Raw genomic sequence first — 13,093 nt, 5'->3', positions numbered from 1 at the left:
ATTTTGTTCTCACAAATTTCTTTTAGTTCTTTGTTTCTATTATGTGTTTGTGTTATTAAGGGGAGCACTCTTGATTAAGTGGTATCAGAGTAGGATTTTCTAAGTGTTTACAAACAAATCACCAATTATGAGGTAATTGCACCAAGACCATGGTTTGGGTTGAGCGTATAGACATATCTCTAATTGTGAGGCAATTTATACTAGAGTTTAGATGGAAGCATCAAATTGCCTCCACAAAGAAAGTATGGTGGAAGAGTCACAAGTGTTACATTTGAGGGTTTTAGATCCCTCTAGAGACAAATGCATAGAGGGATTAATATTTTTGTAAGAAATGAAGGTGAGGATGAAGGAAAAGAAGAAGAAAATGCCTAAATTCATTCCTATTGATAATGAGCTTGATTTGTTGAATAAAATGCAAGGGTTGAAGTAAGTGAGAAGATTTTTTCAAGAGTATACATAAGAGTTCTACTGATTTCTCATTAGAACCAACCATGTAGAAGTTTCTAAGGAGGAATTTTCTCATTATCTTAATGGGTTAAGGCCAAGCATTTAGGAGGAATTGAGTCCAATCCAATTGAATCATATTGAATAGGCATACCAATTTTCCCTAAGAGTTGAAGAAAAGATTAACAAATATTTTGACTACAAGAATAGTGGTAGAGTTCATGGTGTAAGATTTGGAGGATAGTCTTATGGAGGCCAAAATAATGATAAGAAGAAGAAGGATGAGGCTAGAAATAGTAGTAAAAATTAGAGAGGAAACAATTCTAATCATTTTTATGATTAGAATAATAGAGATCATAGAGGAAGAGGAAGAGGGAAAGGATATGGTAGAGGAGGTTTTTGTGGAACTTGTTTTCACTATGGAGAACAAGGGCATAGAGTATTAAGTGTCCTCAACACCAAGGAAAGACAACATAGAACCGAAGGTGAAGCCAAAATTATGCATGTTCATGAAGATGCCAAATCATCGCATTCTAGAGATGCTAAAAGAGGAGAAGCCCTAGTTAATAGAAGAGTCCTACTGAGTGGTGAGAATGAACCTAATCAAAGGAGGAACCTATTTTGCACAAGGTGAAAATGTGAAGATAAGTGTTGTGATGTGATAATTGATGATGGAAGTACTGGCAATCTGGTGCTAGAAAACATGATAAAAAGGTTAAAGCTGAAGAGGAATAAATACTTGTGTCTATACTAGATTGCTTGGGTGCATGATAACCACATGGTCATGTTCAATGAGCAGTGCCTAGTGAATTCAAGATTAGAAGCTGCTAGGATATGGTGATTTTTGATATCATACCTATGGACATATGTCATAATTTTTTGGGTAGGTCATGTCAGTTTGATAGACATGTTGTACATGATGGTGTGCAAATACTTACACTCTAACAAAGGATGGAGTGAAACATAAGATGAAATCACTAAAAAATATAGATAAAAAGTTATGTATTTTTTCTAGAGTATGATTTTTTGATGAAATAAGTTCCTAGAGGGTATGGGTCATGAGCATAAGTGTTGTTCTATAATTCCAAAAGATGGTAAAGAAGAAGTAGAAGAGGTACTTGTAGAAGTTGTAGATTTGTTGGAAGCATTTCAAAATATTATTTCTAATAATATACTTGATGGATTACCACCAGTAAGGAATATCAATCACCAAATGGAATTGATTCTAGGAGCTAGTTTTCCAAACAAGAAATTACATAGAATGACACTAGTAGAAAGTGAAGAGTTGAACATACAAGTGCATGAGTTGTTGCATAAAGTGTTGATTTGAGAGAGTTTGATTCCATGTGTTGTATTGGTAATATTAGAACCAAATAAGAATGGAGAATGGAGGATATGTACATATTCTTGAGCTATCAAAAATATCACAATCAAGTACATATTTCCATTTCCACAAATGGATGATATTATGGACTATTTAAACATAGTTGTGTATTTCACAAAGATAAATATGAAGAGTGGGTACCATTAGATTTACATCAAAGAAGGATATGAATGGAAGAATTCCTTTAAGACAAGGGGAGGATTGTACAAGTGGTTAGTAATGCCTTTTGGTCTAACCAATGTACTAAGCACTTCATACGACTCATGAATGAGGTACTAAAGGATTTTTTGGGTAAATTTGTCATTATTTACCTAGATGGTATATTGATCCTTAGTAATAAATTGGAGGAACATTTGATGCACATTCATAAGGTGTTTGATAAGTTGAGGGAAGAAAAGTTGTTGATAAATTTAAAGAAGTGTAGTTTTGTGATGGAGTTGGTGTACCTAGATTTTTTAGTTTCAACAAATGGTCTAAAAATGGACCTTGAGAAAGTGAATTCTATTCTTAAATGTCCTACTCCAAGGAGTGGTTGAGGTAAAATATTTTCATGGACTAGATAGTTTCTACACAAATTTTATCAAAGGTTTTAACAGTATTTATAGACCCTTGACTAAAACAATGAGAGGGGATATGAAATAATTTAAGTGGACTGTAGGAGAAAATAAGAGTTTTAATCTATTAAATAAGAAAGTTATAGAACAAATTATTTTACCACTTTCAAATTTTAATAAAGTGTTACTAGTAGACTATGATACTAGTGGTACTACAATAGGAGCCATCTTGATCCAAGAAGATATAACTATTTCTTGTTTTAATGTGAAAATGAATGATGCCAAAAGAAAATATTCTATTTATGATCAATAATTTTATGCTATAGTTCAAGCATTGAAGAAGTGGATACACTATCTTCTTCCTAAGGAGTTTGTTTTGTATACTGGTCATCAAGATTTGCAATAATTGAATAGTCAAGAAAAGTTGAACCAAATGCATTTGAAAAGGGTTTAGTTTTTGTAGAGTTATACACTTGCTTTGAAACATAGGAGTGTGAAGTCTAATAGAGTTGCAAATGATCTTAGTACAATACAAATTTTTCTGACATAGATATAGATTAAGGTGGTTGGGTTCAAGGAACTCAAGAATTTGTATCTAGAGGATCCTAATTTTAGAGAAGCTTGGAAATCTTGTACAAAAACTATTACACTTGATAGGAAAAAGTAATTTGATTTCATAATCTAAGATGGTATAATATTCAAAGGAATCCAATTGTGCATTATGATAAGTTCTATAATAGAGAACCTCATCAAGGAGAAGCACAATGGAGGATTGGTTGGACATTTTGGTGGAGATAAAGCAATTACTTTAGTTGTTGAGAATCATTTTTGGCCACAGTTACAACAAGATGTTAAGAAGTTTGTACAAAGTTGGAGATTATGTTAGATGGAACAAGGAGTGAAGAAAAATATGGGGTTGTATGATCCATTACCTATACCAAAGAAGCTATGAGAGGATGTCACCATGGATTTTTTCCTTTTTTTATGAAGAACTCTACAAGGACATGATTCAATATTTGTGATGGATGATAGGTTTTTAAAAATGGCATATATCGTTTCCTATAAGAAGACTAGTGATGTTGTTCATGTCAAAGAGCACACTTTCAAATCAAGATACCAAGTTTGTTGGGTATTTCTAGTTTACATGATGGAAGAAGTTGAAGACAAAATTAAAGTTCAATTCATCACATCATCTACAAACTAATGGGAAAACATAATTTGTGAATTAGAGTTTTGGGAACTTACTGAGGTGTTTGGTTGGAGATAAGCCAAAAAGATGGGATTTAATTTTACCACAAGCATAATTTGCAAATAATAATTCTATCAATTAGAGTATTGATAAATCACTATTCCAGATTGCATATGGAAATAGTCTTAGAAATTCTTTTGAATTAAGGCAGTTGGATAATAGAGAGATAAGTAGTGCTAAAGTGGAGGATTTTTTTGAATAGTTGAAGAACATCCATGGGGAGGTGAGGCAACACATTATAAAGATGAATACACAATACAAGGCTAAGGAATATATGAAAAGGATGTATAAGGAATTTATGGTTGGGGATGAAGTCATGATTTATTTGAGGAAGGAGCATTCTCTAGTGGATACATATAATAAGTTAAAAATGAAGAAGTTTGTGTTGACATTACAGTCATGTTTGTTATTAGTGATACACACTAATTCATATTATAATTATCTACCAAGCTTATTGTATAGTTAACAGAGTTAACCAAGCATTTTAGACTCTAATGAGTTCTATAGTTGCTACCAAATTCAAGGGACAATATTCAATTTGTGCCAAGTAGTTTCTACCGTGATGATGATTAGTAGTGTAAACTGAGCATCTCAGTGTATCCTAAGTTTCTCAATGCAAACCAAGTTGTGCAGTGCTTACCAATTTTGTAGTTGCAGTAATGTGAATCAAGTATTAACTAAGCCACTCAATGTTAACCAAGTGATTCTATTTATACCGAGATCATGATGATAGCATTGATCAAGCTATGTAGTTTGAATCCAATCATTTAGCTTATATGTCGAGTTTCATAGTATTCATTGAGTCACCAATGTAGAATGAGTTCAAAACTACTTAGAAGTGATCAGTATGGATTGAGCTTCTATGTCTATCAAGTGCATGACAATGTTGAGCATTGATAGTGAATGTCAAGTATTAGAACCTCACTAAGCTAGTATTTAGAACCCAAGTTTCTATAGTTTGGCTGACTTTGTGCATTTTGTGTAAACTTGTATTGTATCCAACTTTGTTGATTTGTAAATTAGATTGGTATATATGTAATTTACTGTATCACATCCAATACATATAAGAATAAAATTTAATTTAGTAGAGAAGAGCATAAGAGTGAATCACAAAGGCTAAGATAGTATAAGGAGCAGCAAAGATTCATCTATCATAGCAAGGTGATAATTACACTCAAAGGAATCTCACTTAGCAAACCAAGTTGTAGATCAGAGATCAACTAATGTTTCATCCTAATAGGTGGATTAGTTAAATCCTTTCACAAGGTAGACTTAACAATCTTTTGTAAATCTCTTTACTGAGTGCATACTTCATTGTATGTTTGTAAATCCTTTTGCAAGGTGGACCTAGCAAGTCATTATTGCTCCTAACATGGCAGATTATCAAAAGTGATAATTCTAAGCCTTAACATACCAAATTTATACTACAATACTAAAGCTTGTGGGCATCATCCCCACCCTAGTTCTACTTTCTATTTAGAAGGTTTCTAGGTCACCAAATTGTGTGTCAAAAGTGTTATGAATAATTTAATAATTTTAGTTTTTCATGCATGCAATTAGATCAAAATGAACATGAAGGGTTAATTGCTAATAAAGGATTAAAGTTTTATTGGTTATTGATTCATCCCTTCCCTCTAAATGACTTAGCCTATCACATATATTTCCAACCATTTATATTAGATCTTTGTGGTTCTTAGAAAAGAATTTTAACAGCTTGAGCAAAGATCAGAGGCTATTGACAATGACAATCTAGATTTGGAATTGGCTATTGGACAACTCAAGAAAGAAAAGGAGAAACTCTCTCAATCCATGAAAAGAAGAAAAGATCTTACAATCCAAATGAATGACCAACTCTACATTAAAGAAATAATTTAAGACATCCATTCAAGAAATTCAGATGAAGCTAATGAGACAATCCAAGAACTATTGAAAAATAATGGTACACTTCAAGAAGGAGTAAGAAAACTGAGAAGAGAACAAGAAATTCAATCAGTAAGATTGTGTGAAGTTGTGGAAGATAAAAACAAGATAAAAGAAGAGATAGAAGGAAAGAAAAATGAAATTCAACATCTATCCCTTCAATAGATAGACTTCATTGATCAACTCACCTATGCAAATGAAGAAATCTTGAATCTAAGATTAGAGAATGAAAGATTGCAGAATGATCTAAATAGTGAAAAACAAACCAATGAAATAATGATGAAATATCAAGAAAACATGAATCAACAAAATGAGAAAATCCAAAATAGACAAAAAGGAAAAGAAAGAATTGGATATACAAAAGAAGGTGAATCATCTAAGTAAGGAGGTCAAAAGAATCAAAGATCTACTTGCAGTCATTGTGGTAAGATAGGTCATACATCAAACAAATGTTGGAGCAATAGAAAAGCTAAATTCAATAGAAAATGCTACAATTGCAATAAACATGGTCATAGGGAAAATAAATGCAAAGATAAACCTAAATTTGAAAGAAAATGTCATGGGCACAAATCTTTAAAATGCAAAACTAAGATATTGAACCCAACAGAATAGATTGTAAAAGTTATATTTGGTTGGGACTATAACACTTGGTGCAAATGTCATTACTATGGAGAATTTGGACACACTAGAATGAATTGTGTAAAATATCACATGAGGACAAGAGACACTACTAGAAGATGTTTCATTTGTAAAAAACTTGGTCATCTTTCCAAGAACTGTATGAATACTAGAAGAATTGAAGATGAAAATAATGCCAAGGCTAATAACATTTGAAATTAGATGAAATAGCTATGGATTCTAAAGTATTTTGAGAATGCAAGTTTGAGCATTAATGAACATGTCACTCAAGAATTGGGCCACTCAAGTATTTCTACTTGATCTCTCACAAGAAGTAATAGAACTAGGATTCTAAAGAAGACATCTCACATCTATTTTAGTTATTAGAATGAAAGATCCATATCAACATTCAAGATACAAAGGGATCATTGAGTATTCAAAAGATGATAATCATTACCAAATGAGGTTAGGTTACAATCCTTATTGAGTGAGGTTGGGTTGTAAGTCCCTGCAAAGCAAGGTCAAGAGTAACTAAGTTTTATGAGGATACCGAGTCATGGATGACTCTATCAAGCACTTAATGCAAGCAAAGTGGATGACAGTCTGTCATTTGAGAAAACAATCATACCAAGTATTTATGACAATTGAAAAGTGAATTTTGATGAAAAATAAAAAATCAAAGTCATTTCTCAACATGAATTTTTGAGAGCTATTTGTATAGAGTGATTTTTAGGGCATTCAAGCAAATCAAGCGAATTACTATTGGAGATTTTTTTCTCTCAAACCCTACTAAGTAAAAATGGCATCCAATAGCATCAAATCAAAGAAAGGATCTGATGTTTTAGTTTGAGTTATGGAATGGAAGGCATCATACTTTAAGTTGAGTGCTGCTATCATGGAAACCCTAGATCCAAGCAGACCTCAATCACAAATTCCATCAAAGGTACTGTTAATAAAAAATATTCATTTGCATTTTAAGTGTGATATTAAAAAGATTGGAACTTTTTAAGTGGATGAATTATTGAAAGAATTGTGTGTGAATGGTGTGTTGAAATTGGAGCATTAACATCTTGAAGCAAAGGTTTTGACTCACATTCTACACATGTCATGGGATTTTCAGATCAAATGGGTAAGATATATTCTTAGTCATGTGCATAATCATCAATTGTGGTTGGAACAACCTATTTTGATAAAAAAGAAGATGATCCATAAGATCACTAGTCTTCCTATGTTGGCAAAAGAAAAAATGATGAAAACCCTAAGTCAGGTTAAGCTTGAAAAGAAAACCCTTGCTGAGTGGGATGGAAGGGGAATGAAGATCAGTTGTGTCAAAAATATGGCATTAGAGCTTGGGATACATGTCATTGTGCAAAAAATATATAGCTTGGGCAAAATTAATAATGTATCATGAGAAGTAGTGGATCTCGCATTCAAAGTGGTCAAAAATAACTTAACACTAGACCTTGTTGAGTTAATGTTGAACTAGTTCAACAAGAATATGGAGAGTATAAAAACTTCAAAGAATAATCCTTGTAAGTTTGGTTCACTCCTAACTTTTCTATTTTTCTATATGAAAAAAAATATAATTCATCTAAAGGTATAGTCATATGGAGGAAGGATGTACCTATTCTTTATTAGATTAATGAATACATAGCTGAAATGGGAGAAAATTATGTGAGTATTATGGATAATTATTTTGATGCATTTAAGGACAAGATGAATAAAAGATTCATGATACCTATAAAACTTATTGATGATTACAAATATGATATTTTTTTCATGGTTGGTAGTGATAAAGTATATATTCAAGCAATTAGACCAAGAATTGTATGGCTTAAGCCTCTAGGTTATGAGGTTAACATTGATGAAACTAAGGACATTATTGAAGCAATAATTAATGAGCCTATTGACCCAAAAACTACACACTTTGGCACCTATGATGAAGCAAAAGAAAGAATTAAACTTGAAATAAAACTCACCCAGGTAGTCAACAAAGGGAAGAAGAGAATTGAAAAATTGAAAACCATCTCCACTCTTCTATTAACCAAAGGAAAAGGTGATGACATGGAGGATGATGAAGTAGAAGGTGAAGAGAAATTAGAGGAAGAAGAGCCAGTAAAGAAGAAAGGTAAGGTTATTATAACCAAGCCTGCCAAACCATCTACTACTATGTTCACAAGGAGATTATCTAGGAAGAAACTAGACAAAGAAGGAGGAGATGTGATCTTTAAAAAGCCTCCACCCACCTTTCTGGAAAGGCTAAAAGAAATAGAGTCAGGATTAGGCATACCAAACATTAGATCACTAAAGTATTAAACTAGGACTGTAGAGGAGCAGAACCAAATAGAAGATGTGATAATGTCTAAAATGGCTAAGTGGAAATATTCCCTAGACCAGCTTGCTTAGTAGATTCTGAGTGATTTAATGGAGAAGGTCAATCCAAGATGGGAGAATAGCATGAAAATGATTAAAGACATATATGAGTAGACCCTAAGGCAACTCATGCCAAGCTTAAGTGACAAGGAAGTAATAGAATCCTTAAAGAAGAATGAAGAAAAACTTACCTTAAGATTCAACACTTGTCTTATATTGATAAATGACATTGAACATGTGGTAAGGAATGCCACCAACACATGGAAGAAAATTTATGTCCTTCACAAGCAGAGTGATTTTTTGGTTCATGTTAGTGAGAAGGATGAAGATTGTATTGCATAAAAATGTAATAATGGAATAAACACTAAGAAAATAATGCATACTCCTACATGATCATGCAAACCTCAAAATATGCAAGATAAACGTGTAAATAAACATAACATGAAACCAAAAGAGTATAAACTAATCAAAATAGCACCAATGAAAACCTCATGAAATCATCAAGTGTAGATTATTTCATTTTTGTGGGATGTGGTTGCTCACAAATCCAACAACATAACGATGAGGTAGATAGTGCTTCTAAAAATGAGGAGAGGGCTCTCCTTTTATAGGAAGTAAGATGAAATGGACGGTTGAGATTCAATGCAAGATGAAGGGCAAGGATCTCTCAAGATCAATGAGGTGTCCATGAGGTGGAGGCCAAGTAGACTCCAAGTGGATTAGGGTTTTTGACCATTCAAAGGAGGCAATATGCTCACACATGTGTGAGAAACCTTTGATGTGACATGTCTATGATAGGTGTAAGAGGGTTGGAGGCTCAAGGTTTCTCACACATGTGTGAGACACCTTTGAAAGTGATGGATCAATGACATGGGTAAGAGGTGTGGACGATCATGTTTCCTCACACATGTGTGAGACACATTTGGTTCACATGTGAAGGGGGACAAGGTGTACGAGATGTAAGAGTCACATGTCACATGTGACTAGGGTTTGCTAATCCTTTTATTAGGATTGTGCAATGATTAAGGATGTGATGAGATGAGGAACTAGGATTAATTAGTGGGTAAGTAGATTGACCTAGGTTAGAAGGATGGGTTAGGTTAGGAAAGTGAGGTTAGGTGAGGGTTAAAGTTAGGAGCCATGTACTCAAATAGGATTAAATGTAATATTTAATTCCAAGTGGGATTAGGAAAGCGATTAATTAAGTAGACAAAGTACTTAATTAAAGTGAATGGGTTAGCATGCAAGGGGAATAGGGTAGGATTTAATTAAACCTTAGTTTATTTAAATCAAGAAAGGGCGAATATAATTAAACAAATGCAAATTTATTTAATTAAAGGTAGAGGAATTAAATAAATAATAAATATTTATTTAATTGGTCAAGATAAGGGATTTGGACAATTTTAGGTGTCTATAAAGATAATGATGAAGATGAAAAAGATGAGGAAATTGATGATGAAGAGGTAACACATTATGATAAAATTGATGATGAGGAACAAGAACGGGCAAAGGAAGCTATCGAGGAAGACTTATCTGAAGTTTAGAACACTAAGGAGACTAACCCAGAGAAAATTACTATAGCAATCATAGCCTCACTTCCTCATTCTCCAAGCAAAGCATTGAAAACATCAAGCCTAGAGAAAGCTACTGCAAGATTAATTGTGTCAAACATCATAAGAATAAACACTCAATCAATTTTTACACCTGTCTAGCTTGGTACTTCATTGATAGAAATTACAAGCACTTCACCTATCGATCATAAAACACTTCCTCCTACATTAGTTTTGGTTACACTAGGTATTTCAATAATAAGTGCAGTATCTATTTTTTTAGGTAGTCCTACTATTTCTACATTGTTTCCATTCCTAGCATGCAAATAATAAGTGAAAGGATAGTTGAGACCAAGCCTCAACTGAGTACAAAATTTTTGAGCAAAGGCAAAGAGAAGGAAGAAGACATTGATCTTGATGAGAAGATTGTTATTCCAAATTGGGATATCTCCAATCTTAATCTTGATCAAATGCATATATTTGGAGAACTTCTTTAGAAGAAAGCTAACTAGCAGAGGCTTAGAGAAGAAAGAAATAAGGAATTTCAAGTAATTGAATATGCAAAGAATATCCTAGTAGAGGCACTAAAGATAGAGGTTGACACTTCTCAACCAATTTTGATTCAATTAGTAGAGGTAGTCCAAAAATTCAATGAAGATTTGAATAGATAGAAGAAATTATTATAGAGAGCTGATAAGAAGTTTGAGAATAAATTTTTGGAACTAGTAGCTCAATAGATTGCTATTCATAAAGTAGATCTATCTACTATTCTAGGCTCATTGGAGACCTCTTTCAACAATGTGTCTACATTATTTGGTAAACTCTATGATAATTCAATTTTCACCAAAGAAATTAAAGTAAAAATTTCTAAAATTGATGAGGATCTAAAGGAAAGTGTACAATAGTTACAAATTGACTCGAGTTATAGCTATATCCACTACATAAAGATTTGATTCTTAATTGATATGTAGGAAAAATTTCTAAGAGAAGAAGCTAGAATAAGAGCTACACTGATAAATATACAGGGCATGATTCTCCAAAACATGGATGCATTGTAGAAACACATTGCACATGCTAAAATTTTCATCCATGATATCAACTTCTCAGTTGCAGATCACATGATAGTGTTGGAAATATAAGAAGAGTAATTGAGAGGGGAGGGGTGAATCAGTTACTACAAAATTAAATCCCATATCCCTTAGATGTCAGCACAAAATGCAAATAGATAATTGAATACTGCTAGAACTTGGTAAACACAGAAAATGTTGTAACTTAGTAATAATTGGATTAGCTTGATAAAAGATTAACATATAAACCATTAGATGTTATCTATGATTAGCATTACTTTAACTTAGTTGCAAACACATAAATAAAATAGCATGAACACATTTGACACTAGGATTTAACGTGGAAACCCAATTTGGGAAAAAGCAACTAGTTACTGATTTTCACTCTTCTGAAGTGAGCCCTGTTAAGAGCCAACCTTATAAAAGGTTAAAAAGTACACAGTTAGGTGTGACCCTATTAAAGGATTTAATCACCCTGTTAGCAGTGGCCTAGTCAAAGTTCTTGAGAATAATTCAATGTAATTGTCACCTTGTTAGAGGATTTACAAATAGTTGTTAAGCTAGCTCTGTTAGGAGATTTAGATCACTGCTACAATGGTTAGAGAGAAACAATGAGATGACCTAACTTGACTACAATGAATTTGTTGATTTTAGATCTCTATTTTGGCTTGTACTTGATCCTTCCTGATTGAATATGACTTTGCTGCACCACAATGATATTTTGCTTATCCTTCCAATTCGCTTCCTCTACTCATCAATAGATCTTCAATCATATCACCATTAGTGCAGACCAAGTTCAAGACTACTTGGAAGTGATTAGTATGGACTAAGCTTCTACATCTACCAAGTGCATGACAATGTCGAGCATTGATAGTGGATGTTGAGTATTAGATCCTCATCGAGCTAGTCTTAAGAAATCGAGTTTCTATAGTTTGGCCAACTTTGTGCATTTTGTGTAAACTTGTATGGTAGCTGACTTTATTAATTTATATATTGGATTGGTATATATGTAATGTATTGTATCACATCCAATATATATAAGAATAAAATGTAATTTAGTAGAGAAGAGTAGAAGAGCGAATTACAAAAGCTACAACAGTATAAGGAGCAACAAAGATTCATCTATCACAACAAAGTGATAATTATACTCAAAGGAATCTCACTCAGCAGACCAAGTTGTAGATCAGAGATCAACTACTAATTCATTCTAATAGGTGGATCAGTTAAATTCTTTCACAAGGTAAACTTAATAGTCTTTTGTAAATCTCTTTATCGAGTGCATACTTCATCATACATTTGTAAATCCTTTTGCAAGTTGGACTTAGCAAGTCCTTGTTGCTCCTAAAAGGGAAGATCATCAAAAGTTATCATTGTAAGCCTTAATAGGACAACTTTATACTATAGAACTAAAGCTTGTGGGTGTCATCCCCACTCCAATTTTACTTTCTATTTGGAAGGATTCTGGGTCACCAAATTATTTGTCAAAAGTGTTATGAATACTTTAATGATTTTAGTTTTTCATGCATGCAATTAGATTAGAATTGTATATGTGAAATTGGGGGCCTCTGATCCTCACATACACTTCAACATAGTCCTTACCTGTAAGATCATCCTAGAATAAACATTGGATTGTTTATCTAAAAGATCCAACAGAACGACCTGTTGCCTTCTAACTAGAAGGATTTTTCCTATTTGCTCTCAGACTGAGAAGTGGGAAACCAAACCTTTTAGTACGAAGGATTTTATAAATTTTTATGATAATGAAATTAATCTAGAATAAAGATGCAGGTATTAATCTAGAAATAAGAAAAAGCATGTAATTTATATGTATGCATTGTATTAAACTAAATGATACTGATGCTAAGCAATGAAAAGCTATGATAACATAAAACAAGTGAGTATGCGATTCGACAAAAATTTGATGCAATTCAAAT

The sequence above is a fragment of the Cupressus sempervirens genome, chromosome 1 (assembly GCF_028749045.1).
Source record: "Cupressus sempervirens isolate cs-2001-9-10 chromosome 1, ASM2874904v1, whole genome shotgun sequence".
Lineage (NCBI taxonomy): Eukaryota > Viridiplantae > Streptophyta > Pinopsida > Cupressales > Cupressaceae > Cupressus > Cupressus sempervirens.
The sequence above is the reverse complement of the archived record's forward strand: the minus strand, read 5'-3'. Positions refer to the sequence as shown.